The 21,241-nt window shown below is 37.7% G+C and overlaps 1 protein-coding gene and 1 pseudogene across 22 annotated transcripts in view; both read left to right on the forward strand.

The window, feature by feature from the left end:
* FHIT (fragile histidine triad diadenosine triphosphatase) overlaps positions 1-21,241 on the forward strand; it is a 1,537,641-nt gene that overhangs the window by 325,113 nt on the left and 1,191,287 nt on the right. The window lies entirely within an intron of this gene.
* On the forward strand, positions 12,916-12,990 carry LOC112064967 (uncharacterized; annotated as a pseudogene).

Below are 21,241 nucleotides of genomic sequence, written 5' to 3' on the forward strand. Positions count from 1 at the left end.
GCGCAGGCTCAGCGGCCATGGCTCACGGGCCCAGCCGCTCCGCGGCACGTGGGATCCTCCCAGACCGGGGCGCGAACCCGGTTCCCCTGCATCGGCAGGCGGACGCGCAACCACCGCGCCACCAGGGAAGCCCCCTGACACATTTTTGATAAATGAATATCGAATAAAGTATAGTGACTATTGTGGCAAAGGCTCTTTTTATTTGTCACACGGTTACTATTCTGTGGCTAGGATGACTCAGTTCTCTCACTACTTTTCTCTATTTGAAAGATTGGGAAACCTTTTGTGCAGTGTCCCATAATATCATTGGGCTTTCGTTGGATATAAACACATCATTTTCATATTAATTCTGCCTTTGTTCTTTTATCATTAGCCCATAACAATTAAAGGAGACCATTACTCTGCCACACTATGGGTTTTTATGATGTCATATCAAAGTCTCCATTAATTAAATAATTTAATAAATTAAAGCCTTATTCGATGACATTATCTCTCAGTTACGAATCATCTCCACTAAAGAGCACAATGGCAGACGTGGGACAATTTTAGCATTAAGACATGCCAACCTAACAGCCAGATGTGCTTATTGACACAATGAAAGTTAAAAACTGTCACTTTAGGTGATTGTTTGGTGCCAGTGACACTGCCAACAGGACAGTCGATGGGGTAAAAAAAGACAAACTCAGGCGCTGCTATTGGAAGGCACAGCTCAATTATCAGATTGTCATTTAGATTCTTTAGAATGTTAATTGGATAAAATCACAAATTAAAAAATAAAATGTTTAGAGCTATAAGACTGTGTCTTCGGGTTTCGGTTCAAGAGAGATTGATGTGCAAGGTAACATTCAAACTTCTTAATTTATAATGCAAGGTCCTCATTTAACTGAAATGTGAATTGGAGTGGAAGAAAGTAAGACGAAGGCAGGGAGACCAAGGATACTAATGTAATTATCTAAGGAAGAGATGCTAAGAGATGGGGTTGGGAAGAAGAGATGTAGGAAAGGAGGAGACAAGATGAAAGCTGCATCATATGGAAGTAAAAAAAAATGGGGGAGAGTGAAGTACAGCAACATCAGAGGTAGATGACAAATGGATTCTTTTATATTCATGTTAGAGGTAAAGACATGGAATAGTGGACTGGCCACCATAATTTGGAAATTTTTGTGTGTTACTTGTGTAAGGATTAATTAATTACCTTATAGCTTTAAGAGAGTATGGTTTGCTAATGTGTCTGAGTGACTTATTGAGAATAGCTAAATTATGAGCTTAAGCTAGATATAGTCATGCCTTCTATGGTGTGTAGACTTGGTACATTTGGATAATCCCTGACTTTTGGGAAAGTGTAAATCAATCTCATGGTTGAACTAAAGCCAAATATACCAGGAATCACAACAGACATAAAGATGATTCATTCTATGTGTCAATAGACAAAGATTTTTAAGTTGCATGGGGAAGAAGAAACAGTTACACTCTCTTTACACACTGTTTATAAGGAATACCCCTATTAAGAATAATGGCATGGGAAGATTTAAAGAAGATAGATGGAAATTGATATAATATACCATGCAAATACCTTTCAAAAGAAGGCTGGTGACATTGTATTAATATCAGACAAAATGTACTTTAAAAAATGTTATTACAGATAAAGAAAGTCATTATTTAATGATAAAAGAACAATTCACCAAAAAGATATATTAATCCGGAACCTGCATTACCTAGTCACATCATTTCAAAAATATATAAAGTAAAAATTGACCATATCACCACGAGGTATTGAGAACATAGGTAATCATAATTGGGAGGGTTTTTAAAAATATTTATTTATTTATTTATTTTATTTGGTTTTGCCGGGTCTCAGTTGCAGAAGGTGGGCTCCTTAGTTGTGGCTCGCGGGCTCCTTAGTTGTGGCTCACTGGCTCCTTAGATGCGGCTTGCCGGCTCCTTAGTTTCAGCACCTGGGCTCCTTAGCTGTGTCAGGTGGGCTCCTTAGTTGTGGCTTGAGGACTCCTTAGTTGTGGTATGTGGGTTCCTTAGTTGCGGCAGGTGGGCTCCTTAGTTGTGGCATGCAAACTTAGTTGCGGCATGCATGTGGGACCTAGTTCCCTGACCAGGTTCAAACCTGGCCTGCATTGGGAGCACAGGGTCTTAACCACCGTGCCACCAGGGAAGTCCCCATAATTGGGAGTTTTAAACATTTTCTCTAAGACACTGAAAAATCAAATAAACTAAAAAAATTAGAAAGGATAAAGAAGATTTAAATAACATAACTGATTAGCTTGATTGAATAGACATACATAGAACTCTGAACTCCTGAACTCCACTACCAGAGAATATACACACATCGAAAGCCTTACCACTGATGGCTAAAAATTATATTTCCTCTTATCTCGGAAGAAAAAATATTAGGAGACCAAAAACAAACAGACATCAAAAACTTTATACATTTGGAGCTAGTGGGAAGCTGCTGCATAGCACAGGGAGATCACCTCTGTGCTTTGTGACCACCGAGAGGCGTGGGATAGGGAGGGTGGGAGGGAGGGAGATGCAAGAGGGAAGAGATATGGGAACATATGTGTATGTATAACTGATTCACTTTGTTGTAAAGGAGAAACTAACACACTATTGTAAAACAGTTATACTCCAATAAAGATGTTAAAAAAAAAACTTTATACATTTGGAAACAAGATCATACTTCTAAATCTTGTCAAAGAAAAGTGATGATAGAAATTAGTTGATACTTTATTTTAAATCTTGTGGGTTACAATTAAAGAGGTACATAAAGGAAAATTTATAGATTAAAATGCATATGTTTGAAATGAAGGAGGACTGATTATTAGTGAGTTAAGCATTCAACCAAAAAGTTATAAATAAGATAGCAGAGTAAACCAAAATAAAGCAAAGGGAAAAGATAATACAAAGTACTGCAAAAAGAAATGAAATAGAATACAAAGGAATAGCAGAGAAGATCGACAAAGCAAAGGATGATTCCTTGAAAGACTAACTAAACACATCTGGCAAACTTGATCAGCTACAGAGACAAAGACAGAAATAAGGAAAGAAAGAGGAAGAGTGACAGAGAGAACACAAATAGTATTAGAAATGAAAAGAGGGACCTAGTATATGTATAATAGAGAATAAAAGGTCAAAAGAATGTACTATGAGTAACTTCATGGTAATATATTTGAAACATACATTTTAATAAATAGGGGTGCCCAATACATTTATGACACACACATTCTAAGCTCATGTCACAACAGGAGACTGAGAAACATGATTTCTAACTGAGTTTGAATAAATGAATGGAAGAGAAAATCATTCACTCATATGAAACGTATTTATGGACATCTGCTATGTACCGGGAATTGTGCTGGTGCTACCTTATATTTTCATGAGGTGGATGGACATTAAACAAATGATTACAAAAAACAGATATTTACAGTTGAGGTAAGTGCAGTATAGGAAGGGTCAGAGCATTTAACAGGGAACTTAATCCTATTTGGGCAAAGGGCAGATTAACAAAGGTTTCCCGAAGAGGTGACGTTTAATCTGGGACTTAAATAATGGGTAGGAGTTACCCAAACTAGAAGGGGTGGTTACAGGGCCCAAAGACATAGATCATAGAGTGGATGGTTAGAAAGGTGTGAAAATCGGTTTCAGCAGTTGCCTTTGGAATATGGTAAGGATTTATACAAGCCAAATACATTAAATTCACACGTCTAAGTAAAGCACAAACATATTTCCCCTTCTTAATAGCTTTATGTAGATGCTTAAGAATGTAATCTGTAAAGAAAGTATTAAAACAAGGATGGGAAGGAAATAAACCAGCTTCATTCAGAGTAGTGGTTGCTTCTAGCGAAAGGAGAGCAGAAGAGGCTTCTGCATCCATCCCTTGTTAATGGTGATTCCCTTCCTGAAAGGAAGGATAAAGTAAGCCACAATCATGAGTGTGCTAATTTCTTTAAGTGTTGGCCTTATCTGAAATGGAGACCTCAATTATAAAACATCAGGCAGAAAATCACAGAAGAGAAACTTAGAGATGCTGTTCTGAAGGGAGCAGTGGTTTAGACAGTACTACTCAAAATGTGAAGAGGGAGGTCAGACACTGAGAGTAAGGATTTAGGACTGCCTTGTCCAGCACAGTAGCCACTAGCTACACGTGGCTATTGAGTACTTGAAATGTGGCCGGTCTGAATTGACATACTGTAAGTGTACAATACACACTGGATTTCGAGGACAGTATTAAAAAAGAATGTAAAACATTTCAATAATATTTTTTATTGAAGTATAGATGATTTACGATATTAGTTTCAAGTGTACAACATAGTAATTCAATATTTTTATAGAGTTTACTTCACTTAAAATTATTATAAAATATTGGCTATATTCCCTGTGCTGTGCAATATATCATTATAGCTTATTTATTTTATACATAGTAGTTTTTACCTCTTAATACCCTACCCCGCTAGTTTGTTCTCTATATCTGTGAGTCTGTTTATGTTTTGTCTTATTCATTTGGTTGTTTTACTGGATTGGCCAAAAAGTTCATTTAGGTCTTTCCACAAGAGTGTATGGAAAAACCTGAACGAACTTTTTGGCCAACCCAATATTTTTTAGATTCCATGTAGAAGGGGTAACATATAGTATTTGTCTTCAACAGTATGTTTATATTGATTATATTATATGAAATGATAAGATTGTGGATATATTGGGCTACATTAACATATTATTAAAATTAATCTCATCTGTTTCTTTTTACAGTTTTTAACATGGCTACTAGAAAGTTTAAAATTACACATGTGGCTGACATTTTATTTCTGTTGGACAGTGCAAGTTTAGGAACTTTTATAGCAATTTGGCATTGCCACAATATCCAAGTGTATGTCTCATCAGCCCACAACATATTGGAAAGGAATAATACAGTCAACTAGTATTTCATCACAGATAAGTAGTGAAGCACTGCTTGAAACCATTCATATCTTCCAAAGTGTTTAGCCACTATGCTTACTATAGGAAGATACATATATGTCAATTTCTCAGAGGTCTGTGAAATAGTCCAAGGAGGCAACTGTTAAATTGATGTGGCCTTCTGAGTATGAAAAAAGTGATTGATAAAATGTTATCATATAACCCTTCAGATTTGCTTGTATTTATTTTCAATTACATAACTTGCATATTGGAGTTGGACAGAATATAATAAAAACTGTGGTAAATAATACATTTTTAAAAGTCCAATTGAAAGACCAGTTTGGCATCAACTAGTATTTTTTTTTGTTTTTTTTTTTTTTTGAGAATTGAAAAAACAGGGAGTGGGGAAGCTCGTATCTCAAATTAGTTACATTGCAGCATTGATAATATACTTATGTAATTGTCTTCCTTAGATTTTGTTCTATAAAATTGACTTATTTTTCATCAGAATGGGCTAGTTAACATTGGACTTGGAATTGGCACAGGTGAGCTTGTGATTTACAGGGCAATTTTTCTCATCAAAATCTGGGCAGAACCATTTATTTTAAAACCAATATTTATTTTACAATGGGAAGATGGAGCAGATTAAAGGAGCATAAAACCATGATAAATCACCCAATCTTTATCCCATAGAAAATCTTTTAAATGGCTCTTTAAAGTAATGGCAGTAAAACTGTCTCATAGAGTTTGTATTTGGATGGCTTTCTAGCATATGGTATAGTCATGTAGATTAAAATCTAATTAACGAGGAATTTGTAAATATTCAGACGTGGTCTGTGTGATTCTTTTTCAGTGAAAAGTTAAATGTGTTTTTTCCGTAGCCAAGTTTCTGAGTCTTGCTTATGAGTAAAGGGAATCCAGCCTCAAAATTTTAGCTGTTTGAAATCAAAGGCCGAAGAAATGAAATATCTTTTAGTCTTTTTATTTAATAATCAATTTTTATATTAAATGTTTAAGAACATGTTTATGTTTACTATAGATTATTATACAAGAAAGGAATTTTTATAACATCTTGTTTGATTTGGTTCCCATTTATATCTTAGGTTACAGTAATTTCTATGGTTAAAAATAATGGCGTTAAATTTCTCTAATAGTATTATTTAACGCTATTCTAATGATAAGTGGACTTGTATAGAACTTTTGGACTGATTAAAAAATGCTAAAGAGTAGAAAACATTTGAAATGGATGAGATCTGCTTGTAATCATGGTGAATTTTACAAATGGGGAGTCTGTGTCCTGTGGATGTTCCATTGTGGGTGTTCTGTCTCTACCTAACTGAAGACTCCAGGTCAGCAGTTGGCAAACTTTTTTGTAAAGGACCAGAGACTAAATATTGTAGGCTTGTTGGGTCCACATTCCAACTATTCAACTCTACTGTTATTGGGTGAAAGCCGCCGTAAGTAATATATAAATGAATGGGTGTGTGCACACTCTTTAACCCAACAATTCTATGTCTAGCAGTGTTCCCTAAGGAAATAATCAGAGGCTTTGGCAAAGAAGCATGTACAAGAGTATCTGTCATGATATTACTTTATGACATGGAAAGCTATTTATGGGCCCTGGTTAATTAAAAGAAAAGCAGCAAAACAGAATGTAATATGTGATCCTATTTTGATATAATGTATGTACAAACCCATATACTAGGTTGGATCATGTGAAATTAATGTTAAATGGCTGTTTTTTATCTGCAAAATGGAAATTTTATATGGTCAACCTAAGAAAGAGACTGAAAGATTATCCACCTGTAATTTCTTAGGTTGAAGAAATAGAATAATTTTTATTCTACTCTTTTTCATATGTTCATTTGTTACAAGGAATATATTTTACTTCACAGTGAGAAAATGATGCAGGATTTTTAGGACAAAAGAAAGATTTTGCCATTCAAATTGTGGGTACATAGCAGTGGAAATGCAGAAGGCATGCACATGTAGTCCTCTCTGGAGGAGATGTGTCTCCTGTGAGGAACTAGGAGCTTTGTTTGGTTGGCAAGGCCATTCCTGTTACGACAGTGGATACAGGGAGCTGCAGCCAGTGCACGTTGTGTATTTTCTCCCATTGGTTGACTCCATTCCCCCGATGCCGTTTAACATTCAATTCATCAAATGAGCTCCTCTTGTTCAGATTGCTTTCACATCAAATTGCTGTCTGATTAGGATTTGGCTTTGCATGGAGGACATCTTCAGAAAGGGAACGTTCTGGTCATTCTGACGTCTGTGCGGCAGTTATATTACAAATTGTAGACTTCTACTTCGATATTTTGGGTTCATGCTGCTGGACTCGTGAGCTTTGTTTAATGAAGTCCACCTCCTGAGAGAGGGATTCTGTCTTGTGTGCTGAGAACCCCAAGGCCCAGGATGCCAAAACCTAGTGAAGGAACTTCCTAAGGTATAGATGACCTTCAGTTGGGTCTCTGGGGAGGGAGCCTGCTGCCCTTCCTCAGATGGCATTCTACATTTCTGCACAGTAAGTTGCTTGAGTCTTTTCTTATTTGAAACTTTGCCCCTTTCCAACTCTCAAGTTCTGCAATTCTTCAATTTTTCTCTCTTCAGCCCTTGCTTGCTCCATTTTCCTCACTGTTTCTTGTCACCTGGCAGAAACACAGTGGGGAGAGACTGGTACACAAGAGACATTTTGCTGCTGGTATTTAACTTTCTCCTGAAGTTTTTGTTGGATGACATTGATTTCTAGTGCAAAGGGCGCTCAGCTTTGGAGCAGACCTGTAGAGAAATAGAGTCCCTCAGGCCTGCTGTGAGGCTAGAATCCCCTTGTCCCAGCAACAGGGATTGGCATTTGTGTGAGACAGTGGGACATGCCCCTGATGCCGGGAACTTCTTGCAGTGACAATCAGCGTGAAGAAAAGCAATGGACCATTTCTCTACCTGAGGGAGGCAGACATTTTGTGAGCTCACATGTTTTTCTCATCAGACTCTGAAAGGGCATTTTACTGTATTTTGATACAATGTTCAAACTACACATTAGGGGTAATTTCTGCCTTATTTGGAGCACCAGTCAGAATGATCTTATCTCCATCAGAGGAAATGAAGAGGCCTCTGTTTCTGACACTACTTTGTTAAAGAGAAAATATTTTCCCAGGAGGCAAAAGTTACTGGCTAAATACAGCCCCAAATCAAAGATCTTTTCTACCAAGAACTCTTATGTCAGCTTTCTTTTTCATAAATTAATGTGGATCTGTGGAATTTACATTTCCTACAAATTGTTTACCCATTTTCCCTTTTCATAAGGTGAGAGAAGATCCTAATTCAAGATACATTCTGTCACTTTGGAGGCTGATTGGGGATGAGAGTTTTTTTGTATTCAAAGAAATCCCCAAAACAATTGGTAAAACTGCTTATAGAATTTGATGTTACACATCTTGAGGAAGATTTAAGTCTGAAAATTTAAAAGACTTCAATTCACAAAGTGTTGATTGCATCATTTTGCTTAGTAGTACAGTTAAGTCATTTTTAAAAAGTCAAGTAAATACGTTTTGGCCTCATCAATGAAATGTACCAAGAACCATAAAGTAGTGAAATGGTGTTAAGAAAAACAACATTTAATTTTTTCTTTGTATTCTTTGTATTGAAAAAAGTGAAAATTACCCTCTTTCCCTTTGAGTTCATGCTACAAAAGCTTATAAATTTTATGTTGGGTATTTAGATGTTTATTTGAGGAGGAGCTCAATGTATAAATCTGAATGCTAACAATATGACGATTAATTTTAGAAAATTGTCAGTCAGCAGACATGCTGGGCCTAGAATAAGATGATTCATTTGCTATATAGGCAATATTGTATGTTATTAAAAAATCAGGGGATAGTCACATAGAAAGGGGAAAAAAATGAATGGATCAATAATTTAATTTAGCTCTGACCTGGCTAAGTTCTATAGCATGGTTCATAATTTTTCAATGAATAGACCCTTAACATTTTACATATAGTGCCTCAGTTTTCTATTGATCTTCCCTAATGTATTCTTCATGTCAAAGAAGGAATAAAAACAAATAAAACACGCTGTTTAACAAAAACACAGTGTGTCGCCTGCAAATGTTAACCAAAATATGACAACATATGGGCATTATTTATTCTGTTTTCAGAACTACTTTTTTCCTGGCTAATTTAAAAATTTGGGGCTTCCCTGGTGGCGCAGTGGTTGAGAGTCCGCCTGCCAACGCAGGGGACACGGGTTCGTGCCCCGGTCCGGGAAGATCCCACATGCCGCGGGACGGCTAGTCCTGTGAGCCATGCCGGGAAGATCCCACATGCCGCGGAACGGCTAGTCCTGTGAGCCATGGCTGCCGAGCCTGCGCGTCCGGAGCCTGTGCTCCGCAACGGGAGAGGCCACAACACTGAGAGGCCCGCGAACCGCAAAAAAAAAAAAAAAAAAAAATTTAGAAGAAAAATGGGTAGTAAATGAATGATAACTTGAAGGGCAAGTTCATGGAGTTCTCTCTTAGTTAATAGATTCTTAGTCTCTCTGCATTACTTAATTGCTTATTAAAAGCGGAACCCCTGATGTACTATGTGTAGTATGTATTTATTCCATGGAAAATTATTAATTTTTAATTGAACTAAGTGTGTGCTTGGACAAGGGACCCTAGCTATTAATCAGGAAGCAAGTGATTGACTGATGTTCATGTTCATTAATTATTCAAGGAAGTTCAATTTTAAGGTCTATAACAGTAGAAGAAAGTTTTTATAAGTGAGTGTGTTTGTGCTGGTACATTTTAGTACTATATTTATTTGTTAATTTAACAAATATTTAGTATGTGCTATGTGCCATGCAGTGATGAGTCAGTGATGAGCAAGCCCATGGGCCCCTGTACTCACAAAGCTTCCAGGGCAGTACGTAAAACAGGTATATCAGTGCTGTTTAGGACTGATATACTCAGTCCTAAACAGTCAAGTCCTGCTTGACTCCCCTCTATGTACAGAAAATGATTCTTCTCTGCACAAATTTCCTGAGTCTCCTGGAAATTCAAGCTATTAAATTCTAATTACCATCTGAGGCAATATTTTCTTTAGAATGATAGAATCATAGTTTCTAAGAGCTGAAAGAGACCTGCGAAGTTGTCTGGCACTGGACCCTTTTGTTCTCCGGCCTCAGCCTGGGCCTGTCCAATGTCAGGAGGGGGAAGTGTACTCATTCATGGGGTCATTCCTGGAATGTGTGGATTATTTCAAAGTTCTTCCAAATAATGAACTGAAGCTTATTTCCCTGCAAAATCTCTTTATCGATTCCAGTTTTGTATCTTGGACAAAATCATCACATCTTATTTACATATTATTTGGAGTATGTATCACAGTTTTCCATATATTTCTGTGATCTTTTTATTATGAACATGTTATCCCTGTTAGATGCATGTATCCTGACAACAGAATTGTGTCTGGTTTTGCTCACTGCTATTTTCACTAGCACTGTCATAACACTAGGCAATGAATGAAGGAATGAATGTTTTATCTTATGCCAAAAAGGCTTCAGGGAGGAATACATAGATTTAAACTATACGTCTTAGTCCATTAACTATTTGACAACTGTCATAGTTCTTTTACTTCAGTTTTTCTCATCCTTAGGTTCAGATTCTCCTTCCTAACTTTCTTTACATGTGACAGGGTGTCCAGCCAATTATACTGAAGTCATCTCCTTCCTAATGCCTCCCACTTTGTTAATATAAAAAGAAAGTGCTGGTCTCACCAGGAGGTTTGGGAAAGGTTTCACAGACAAGGTACAGATTGACATGTGCTGAGTCTTGAAGAACAAGGAAGTGTTCTCCATGTCAGTGAGGCCAGAAAGGGCACTTTTAAGGTACACTGAGAACAGTGGTACCAGAATGTTCACCCACCTTGCAGATTTCCATTAGGTCACCTAACTTCCTAGTTAAATCCTCTTTGGGGATTTTTTGCTCTTTTCTTTCCATCTTCCTCATGAACTTCACTATTCTTTCACCTTGATCACTTCCTTACCACTACCGCAAAGCTCCAGGCAGAGCTGCCCGAGGTTTAGAGCTTACTTGAGGGAGTTAGTCTATATTCAAATCGGGGTTCAACCCATATTTTGCATGGCCTTCAGTGAGGTAGGTACTTCTTTGAGATTTAGCGTTTTCTTCTTTAAAATGGAGAAAATAATAATACCTTATAAAATAATTGAATTATCAGGTAAATTATTTGTGAAGTGCCTGACCTGTAACTATTATTCCCCACTTCCCTCCCTGGGAAACTCCTGCTGTAGTTCACTTCCGCTGGTATAGCTATTGGTCCAGAGGCCCCAGCACATGCACGTGGCTCAGACATATTTTCCACAGAAACCCATCAGGTGTTAATAGTGGCAGAGCTATTTCAGTTTCTTTCAGGTCCTCAGTCCAATGGATTTACATCTTCACCTTTATTTCTTTCATCCTCCAGGCTCCTGGGGTCCAGTAATTTTTTAGATTTTTTTGGTAGGACTGTAAAGGAATCAGATTTGACACATTTTCCTCTGATTTCTCTCCTTTCGGGTCTCCATTTCTCCTGGTATTACAAGAGCCTGGATTTCTCTGATCTCGTCTCTCTCAGCTTCATCTGGGTAATCAACATATTCATTTCATTCTGGTCAAGATTTCTCTCAATAGGTTTATTGCAGATGGCTGCAGCTGCGATCAGTGTTTACAATCTGATGACAAGTTGGAGATTAAGGCTTGTCATCACTATTTAATTAACCTCAAATTAAGCGCTTTCCGGTCCCGTTCCATGCCCTTCCACAAGCCCAGGAGAGCTTCTAAAACAGTGCTTGGAGTCTTGATAGATTCGGGGTCACATCACTGGAAAGCAGGGGCTGATTTAGCTGTGACTCTGAAGAGCAACACTATTTGATCCTTAAGTCACTTGCCCGAGGGCTGAAGCTAGGTAGCTATTCAAAGTCTCTATAAAGAGAGGGGAAGAAAGGAGAGCATTTTTCTAATTCTAGGAAGCAGGTAGTCTGTGAACTGCAGAGATGATGAGACAAAAAGTATTCCAGAGACAGAAAAAAAACTCTGTTCTTAATATTTAAAAACAACTTTGTTTTTGTATCACAGAAGTAGTATATGTCAACAGCAAAATTATACATGGTAATTGTAAAAGGATGGAGAAACAAAAGAAGAAAGTAAAAATCTTACAAATTCCTACTCTCCATACCTGCTTTTAAGGCTTGCCCGAGCTGTCCAGTCTGGTAGCCACTAGCCACATGTGGTTCGTAAATATTTAAAATATGACAAGGCTGAATTGACACCACGTGCTAGCAGTATAAACTACACACCAAATTTCAAAAAGAGAATTTAAGCTATTGTTATTTTGTGTATGTTGGATTAATTAAAATGCATCTTTAAATGAATTTCATCTTTGACTTTCTTCATCTTTGACTTTTTAAAATATGACTACTAAATGCTTTAAAATTACATATATTTCTATTGGACAGTGCAATTTTAGACCTTTTTCTTATATCAAAATTTTTTTAAAAGAAAAATTGCGTTATTCTACGTAAAACTTTGTATCCTCCTTTTTCAGTTAATGCAAGTATGTTCATGTCATGAAATATATGATATGGCATTATCTTTAATCATTTGTAGTATTTCATTATATGATGTGCCTGAATAGATTAATCCAATCCACTGTTGCTGAACACTTAGGTCATTACCATTTTTTAAAATTTCAGATTATTCATAACATACTTATAACTATCTCTTTGGACTCATCCTTTATTGTGCTTCTAGGATTTGTTTCTGGAAGCCAATTAGCCAAGTCACTTGCTTGTGGTGTTTAAGCAAATTGCCATATAGAAAGGTGGCACTGATTCATACTCAGTCCAGTGGTTTATAATAATGCTCATTTCACCTCATCTTTATCAACACCAGATATCATCATTGTTCTTAATTCTTATTGTAACAAGCAGCACTGTTATGGGTTTGCTCAGCAAATTATTGAAAAAGTCTTAGTTTTAAGCTTTGTGCAGTGGTAGTATCGTAGCCAATGAGGTTTATCCGAGGCACGATTACTGCTAATTGAAAAAGTCTTAGGCTTGGTAGCTTCTATCCTGGTCCTGCAGATACTTAAGATGATTTTCTCTTATCCCTCAATCATTCTTTTATCCATCCACTCTTGAGCATCCATAATGTGTCCAGCACTGCCCAAAGATTGGTAGAAGACAGGGTATTTGATTTTAGGAAATCCCTTATATTTAATATTTAAGTTGTAAAAGAAAGGAAGAGAAAATAAACAGGGCAAGGGCCATGTGAGTCTTATTTACTACAGTATTTCAGCACCTAAATAGAATGTCTGGTACGTGGTAGACTCCCAGTAAATATCGTTGAATGAATTCATGACTAAGTGTATGCTAATGTTTACATAAGTGATGAAGAAAACAAAATAAAGGGGTAATGATTTTAAGGCAGGGACAATAAGGGAAAGCTGTCTGCCTCCTGTCTTAACCCAACAGAAACCAGAAGGCATGAGAGCTGCAGAGGGCTGCAGAGGAGAGGCCACCACAGAGCAGACAAAGGGTCTGCAGGGGCAAATAGAGAATAACCAGGACACCAGCTCTGATACCTGCCCTCTGGGGTAGGGCACTCACCCTTTCTGAGTTTGGTTTCCTCATCTGTAAAATGTGCATAATTATACCTACCTCAGAAAGTTGTATTAGAAATAAATGGAGAGCACTTAGCACAATGGTATTTTCTTTACTTGTATTCATTAGTGGCTTAGCTATGTCAGTTTCTAAGCATCTTGTTCATTTATAATTTCTTATAAGTTATCAGAAGGAACAACAGAGAAGAAACTTACCCTGATAGACCTGGACCTTATATTTAGACTTGAAAAGTTCTACACCCCCCCAGTGAGGTAGCCGTTTGCGTTCTGAACTGTGCATATCAAACCCTTATACTCTGGTTAAAAATCCATAGAATTTTTCATGTAGTTGGATAATTAGGCCACATGCTGTTCGCTCTGCTCAAAAACGGTCATTTAAGTGTCCTTTTATTTTTTTTGGCATCCACTGAGAAGTTTAAATAGCCACTGCCAGTGTGATTTCTATATGCTCTTTAAAAAATGCTGAAATTGAAAAGAGTTTAATAAAATTGCTAGACTGTTAGCTTTAGCAAGCTGTCCCAGACATAAACCTGAGAAAACAAACCCCAAACCCCAAAGTAAATACTTCTATGAATCGGGGACTTTCACAGGTGCTCCCTGGAGAGTGTAGTTTGACTCATATGGAGTTAGTTGACAAGCAAAGGTGGAAGCTAGCAGCTTCTGAGGTGATTTGACTCCTTTATTCTCCTTTAACAGATATCTGTACTAAATATGAGTGACAGCATTTGGAACTAAGGGACCGTGAAGTATCATCTGCCTAATTCTTATGTAGAAAAATGAGTAGTGCAATAGTGTAAAACAAATGAATATATTTCAGGTATATGAACGTTCTTAAATTACCAGACCCTTAGGGAATATAGTTATTAAATGAATAGTGTCCAATAAGAGGAACAGCTTATATTTATTCAGCCTTTACAAGGTCCTAGTCACTATTCAGAATGCTTCATGCATGTTATCTCATTTAATCCTCACAGCAGCCCAAAGAGTAGAGAGTGTTTTCTCCATTTTGCAGATAAGGAAACTGAGACTCCAAGAAATAAAGCCAAGTGATTACAGTCTCATGTTTAGAAAGAGGCAGAGGCAGGGTTGAAACACACAGCATTTCACTCCAGAGCCTGAACTCTCTCAGCTGCTGTTCTGTACTGTTTCTTTCTTAAATGTATATGGAGTAAGCTGAGAGTGTGAGGAAATCTTGTTGAAGATAACAGCTCAGGTAAGCCCGTGTGGGATATTCAGGTACAGTTTTTATTCCCATAAATTCCTTGCAGATTATAGACATGTTCCTTGGTTTACTACTAGAAAACACCTTCTTAATTGATCTCAGTATCAAACCTATTGCACTAATTGAACGAAAGGAGTTTTATGGCCAGTGTAGCAAGATGTTTACCGAATATTCTGTTCACGTTCATGGTTTTTAATTTTTAATAGCCAAATGTTATTTAAAAATGTGACTTTTATATTAGTTACATCATGTGTTGAAATGTATCCTTAATTGTAGTACTTTTATTGACTGCGAGAGGATGCAAAGTGGAATCCACAATTTTAATTAACTGTTCCTCCTCTGACATTTCAATACCAGTTTCAGAAGTGATAGAGGATGGCAGTTACCTATGAGAATTTTTCTATAAAGAAGCTAAGATGGAGGAATGTTAGAGTTGTCTTGGTGATTGAGAGGAAAAACAGAGAAAGGAGAGGATTGGCTATTATCCTCACAGGTTAATAACATGGTCAGTAAACAAAGCTTCTGTTATTTTAGGTAAATTTTAAAAATTTGAGCAGATAACAGACCAGTTGAAATAAAAAATAAAGAAATCACTTAATTCAACTCTAATTTTTATGCTGCAAAATGGTGTCTTTTTTATGAAAGTGAGAATTTCTCAGACATCACATATCTTTCCCTTAAAGAGTTTTTGAGGATTTTCTATGAGTCAGAAGAGGCAAAAACGTGAAGGTCAAAGATAATGGGTCCCTATCTAACACTGGACAGATTTGCCAAGAACCCAGGACACATTTTTTTAAATAAATTTATTTGTTTGTTTGTTTATTTTTGGCTGCGTTGGGTCTTTGTTGCTGCGCGTGGGCTTTCTCTAGTTGCGGCGAGAGGGGGCTACTCTTCGTTGTGGTACATGGGCTTCTCATTGCGGTGGCTTCGCTTGTTGCGGAGCATGGGCTCTAGGCACGCGGGCTTCAGTAGTTGTGGCGCGTGGGCTCAGTTGCTCTGTGGCATGTGGGATCTTCCCAGACCGGGGCTCGAACCCTTGTCCAGGGCTCGAACCCTTGTCCCCTGCATTGGCAGGCAGATTCTTAACCACTGTGCCACCAGGGAAATCCCCCAGGATACACTTTTATTTCCTTTTTATGGTAAAAGCCAGAGAGAACGCTGTGGAGTTTAAACACGGTTTCTGTATCTGGTGCCCACCCGGGAAGATGAAGGTAAGGAGGCCAATTTATCCAGCAAATGTGCCCAAGCACATAATTACCTCCCTTGATGTCTGTCGATACTTTACCACATCCCCCGGGAAAATCTCTGGGCAGTCCTTCCAAGTCATTTTCAGAGATCTCATCGTGGCAGGTGAGCTTATTTATTTATTTCCATTTTGAGAGCTTTACCTTTCCAGACTCCCTTTTAATGTTTACCTCTTGTATGAAGAATGGAGACTGCGGGCATTTCATTACCAGGTATCTCCCTGCTGCAGGCACTGCCTGGAGAAGTTTCCCTCTGTTTGGCTTGCAAGCCTCATTTATTTTCCCGAGCTTTCTAATCTGGGCAGAGCCCAGCGGACGGCATTATTAAATTACCATTATTACACTGTGTTGTCTTGGCATGATCAGGGGCTGAGTTGGAAAAGTTCGTGTTGGGCAGGGAACACATTTTCTCCCCTTCTCGAGCTGCCCCAAACGGACCTTAGCTGACGTTCTGGGTCTGTATCAGCCTCAAGATTCTGTGAAGTCAAAGCAAAGATTTAACCACATTTGAGGCATTTCTTCTAATCAGTATAAAGAATGGGCATTCCCCTTTTAAGTAGGTTGCTTTGATTTGGGATCAGCTGGACAATTCATGATTGTAATTTTTTTGATTTGGGGGGGTAACATTTGACATTCAAAGTTATTTGACATTTCAGAAGTTATAGTGTCATTTTAAAAGCTCTAATATAACTAGTATATTTGCATGTAATTCATTTACACAGGCTTTCAAAGATTGTCTATTCTCAGTAGAGAAGTTTTAATTAAAAATGTTTTATTGCCACTCCAAGTGTCTTTAAATTAAGGCACTGCTCTTTTCTGTTTTTCTTCCTCACGTACTCTTGATAATCAACCTAGTGTTGTCTGCAATGATAAAAGTTATTCTTGTCATATTTTAAGCATTTTCTTGTTCATCACTGTGTCACCAATGGCTGTACAATGCTAGCCCATAGTAGGTACTCAGTAAATTCTTATTGAATGAGTGTTTCAACGCTGCCCATGCACTGTATATTCTAACCATTCTGGAATATGTTTTATCACAGGCACTCTGCTTGCTCCCACCTTAGGAATTTTACCCACCACTCAGAAATGTCCTTTGCCTCTCAAATCTTAAGCACTTTTATACTCCTTATTTGTGAGTTTTATTCTCCTGTCCCTGTCTAAGCACAATTCCTGGTATATATATTAGGTGCTCAATAAATGTCTTAATGAATACATGAGTTATTGAATGAACACACATGTATAGTTAACCGAAGGAAAAATTATGTGTGACATTTATAAACCATTTTTATAACATTTTACAACAATTTTAGTTTTAGGCATTCACTAAAATGATAAAAAGTAAGTTTGAAACACCATTTTTCTTGTCCAGTCCTTGACTCAAAACTCTTCAATGGCTCTCCATTCCCTTTAGCAGTGGTTTTCTAACGATGACAATCTGATCTTGGGATTATGTCTTTTCCCAACTTAAAACCCTTCAAAGGTTTCTCACTGCCCTCACAAAAAAATATGATTCAAACTCTTTAAGCATGGCTGAGAGTTCCACCTCTCCAGCTAGAGTCTTCCCCAAGCTCCCTTTACTGTTTCACGTCTAGATCATATGGTTCATTAAACCTGTAATGCTTCCTCTTCTCCAGGACCTTGGCACTTTGGGTGCCCTCTGCTCCCTCTTCACCCACCTCTTTCCTTAGCTGACTGCTCTTTGGCTTCAGATTGGTCTCGTTTTAAATGTCGCCTTCCCAAGGAGGCCTTTACTATCCACTCCCTGCCGCTGCCGCCACCATCACCCCTTCCTGCCTCTACTAGTTTAGATAATTTTCCTGCTTTGTATGCCTTGCAGATATTTTATCAATAGAATAGAATTATGTGGGGTTTTTTGGCCAAGTCGTATAAAGTATTAAGTTAATGGAATTTAAATTTAGAATTTCCACAATTTTAAGTTTTCCTCCTGTAGGTGTCTCTCAAACATTTTGGTGGCTAACATGACCCTCTCCCACCCCCTGACGTGCACAACACATTTATTGTAGGCAAAGTATGCTAAGTGCTTCATATACATTTACTCATTTGCTCTCACACCAGCCTTATGGTGAATACTGCTATTGTCCCCCATTTTATCAGAAAAGCTAAGTTCAGTGACATAAGAAACTCACATAGCTGATGAGTGGCAAGCTGAAGTTTAAGTCCAGGCTGTCTACACTCAATCTATGTAGCCCAAAGCCCAACCTAAAGCTAGTGATTAGACAGTAGTAAATAAATACCCAGCAGATATTTGAAAATAGCCTTGTTTTTTGTGCTGGGTATCTTCCGTTTATCCCTTCATACCCACTTTCTACTCTGTTCTGTGCCTGGGAGGTTCTTCTCTGTTGGCTTTATAAATGGGCTCCTCCCTTAGCCCCACATACTGCATTAACCCTTGGTTTCCCCACACCATTACCACACCTTTGTAAAAAGTTCTGCAGCTTACCCCAGTTGAGTGTTTTGTGTATACTCTGTTTTTGCCCAGATCCTAATTGATACAGACAAAAATATTTTAAATTAAAACTGTAGTTATGGTTGTGCTTTTATATTTCTCATACAGTATGGAGTAATGTTAGCTTTTTTCTACTTTGTCTTTGACTTTTTATAATGAAATTGACGATTGTCATAGTTCATGCAGTCTTAAAGATGAGAGAGACATGCCACACTCTTGTGCAAAGGGCATGTTTCCAAGGAATTTGTAAGCAGTTGGGAAACAGGCCTACAGAATATTTTCTAAAATCTTTAGCCAGCCATGAGGCCTCTTGCATTTTGTGTGTGTGTGTGTGTGTGTGTGTGTGTGTGTGTGTGTGTGTGTTACGCGGGCCTCTCACTGTTGTGGCCTCTCCCATTGCGGAGCACAGGCTCCGGACGCGCAGGCTCAGCGGCCATGGCGGCATGTGGGATCCTCCTGGCCCGGGGCACGAACCCGCGTCCCCTGCATCGGGAGGCGGACTCTCAACCACTGTGCCACCAGGGAAGCCCAGGCCTCTTGTATTTTGACAAGAGTTTCCCTTTCTGCTTTTCTCCGCTAAGTACCCTTTGCTTACTTTAAAGCTGGGCTGCAGGTAGTGTCCCAGCCACCTGGTCCAGGATTGGTTTAATGTCTGGCTTTAAAATAACTCATTTTACTTACTTAAATGAGTTTATATATAAAGAAACTCACATAGTGTTCCATAAATGGAAAATAAAATCCGTTACAATAAATAAGGGAATGAAACTTTAAGGGGGAATATAACAAAAATAAAATGATGCTCTTCATGTTAGCCAAGTGTTAGGAAGGTGTTTTGATATGTTAGCACTAATTAATATTTCTCATTGGATGAATTAGAAAGATTGAAAGAGAATTGAAAGGGACATAACTTTATTAGTCTTTGTTTTGTCCTGTCAGTGACCATCTAGCACCAGGGTTCCATGCCCTGAAGTCTGAGGATCACTGGTATAATCTGTTTTTCCCTATGACGTGCGCTTAACCGGAATGCTTTCCTCCTTCTAGTTTCCTTTTCCTGATCCTCTCCATCTTTCTTTTTGAAACTTTCCTTCACCCTCTTAGCCTACACAAGTCTCTCGTCCGAACTTCCTGACATTTATTATCTGCCCTACTTATGCTGGCTTCTGATTGTTAATGTTTTGACCTGGTATTTCAGTAGCTCATATTTTGTGTCTTGTCTTCTAAACACTGTAAAGTTCTGTCTCCAGGAATAGACACTGGGACCTGTGCTTCTGGAACCCTATATTAATTAAAAGTTCATTATATAGTATTCTGTTTATAATATGTATTACATTATATAATATATAATATATATTATTTATATATTATTAAAGAATATATTATTTATGTATTATATATAATATATATATTTACATATACATAATATATATAATACATATTATGTAATATAATGCATATTATAAACAGAATATATAATAGCCCCATATATAATTAGAAGTTCATTAAATGTTTGCTGTGTTGAATGAATTTGACCCAAAGTAAGTTAAATGATGTTTTAACAACTATGGATATAATTCACAATCACAGTATGATTTTATGTCTGGTTGGGATGCACAATTTGTATTTTTGCTTCTTCTTGCCTTCATAGAAATTACATTCTAGAAGGAGATAAAGATAATAAATTGATACACATATGCATATTATAATGTATCGTAAAGTGGAGTAAGTGGTGTAAGGAACGTAAATCAGCATGCATTGTTAGAGCTTTGGGTTGCTTTTTAGATTGGATAGTCAAAGAATACCTCTCTGATGAGGTGAAATTTGAGGACAAATGTGATTAAAGTTAAGAGGGGGGGGGTACATATGACTATTTGAGGGACAAGCATCCTAGCTAGAAGCAATAGTAAGGCCTGAGGATCTGAGTTGGGACTGTGCTTGTTGGAGGCCAGTGTGGGGGTGAGAAGGGAGCAGTGGGACATGTCATTGAAGAGGTGGCAGGACTGGATTGCATAGGACCTTTTCAGCCATGGTGAAGCTTTTAGATTTTTATTGTAAGGGAAACTACAGGAGGACTGAAAGGAAAGACATAACATGGTCTGATTTATATTTTTAAAAAGTAATAGTTTCAGCTGCTCTGAATAGAAGAGGCTGAAAAAGACAAGAGAGAGGCTGAAAAGGTGGTCAGTTAGGAAGACATGGCTCTGTGCCAGATATGGTAGGGGTGGCTTGGAGCCCAGTGATAGTAGTGGACAAGGGGAGAACTGGAAGGATTGGGAAAAATTCTGAGAGGAGAGCCAACTGTGTTATGCCTTCTAATTTATTTACTACTGTACAACGCTTTCAAAGCAGCGTTCTCCGTTGGTATTTATTTTCATCTTATAATTCTGTTTAAGGCAAGTTTTTTTCAATTTACCAAATATTCTTTTATTTATACTTGCTTTTGGGATAACACTTAATGACTAATTAGTCAATAAAAACCAAAGTTCTATCTGGGGCAAGAATGTGTTCCCGTGGTGAATTTATTTATCCATCTTTTTCAAAAGTAATTTCATTTTTGTATTCGTTCTTGAATACTGTGTCATTTCCCAAATGACTTTTTGGGAGGTGGAATTTTTTTATGCTATTCTAATTTTGTATCCTCTTCCTTCTAATATCCCCATCTGTAGTTTGTATTACAAACTTCATCAGACCACTGCACGCTATTATAGCTGTCGTCACCGTGGGGAGAAAATGACTAATTGAAGCTGCTTAT

Source organism: Physeter macrocephalus, chromosome 18 (genome assembly GCF_002837175.3).
Source record: "Physeter macrocephalus isolate SW-GA chromosome 18, ASM283717v5, whole genome shotgun sequence".
NCBI classification, from domain to species: domain Eukaryota; kingdom Metazoa; phylum Chordata; class Mammalia; order Artiodactyla; family Physeteridae; genus Physeter; species Physeter macrocephalus.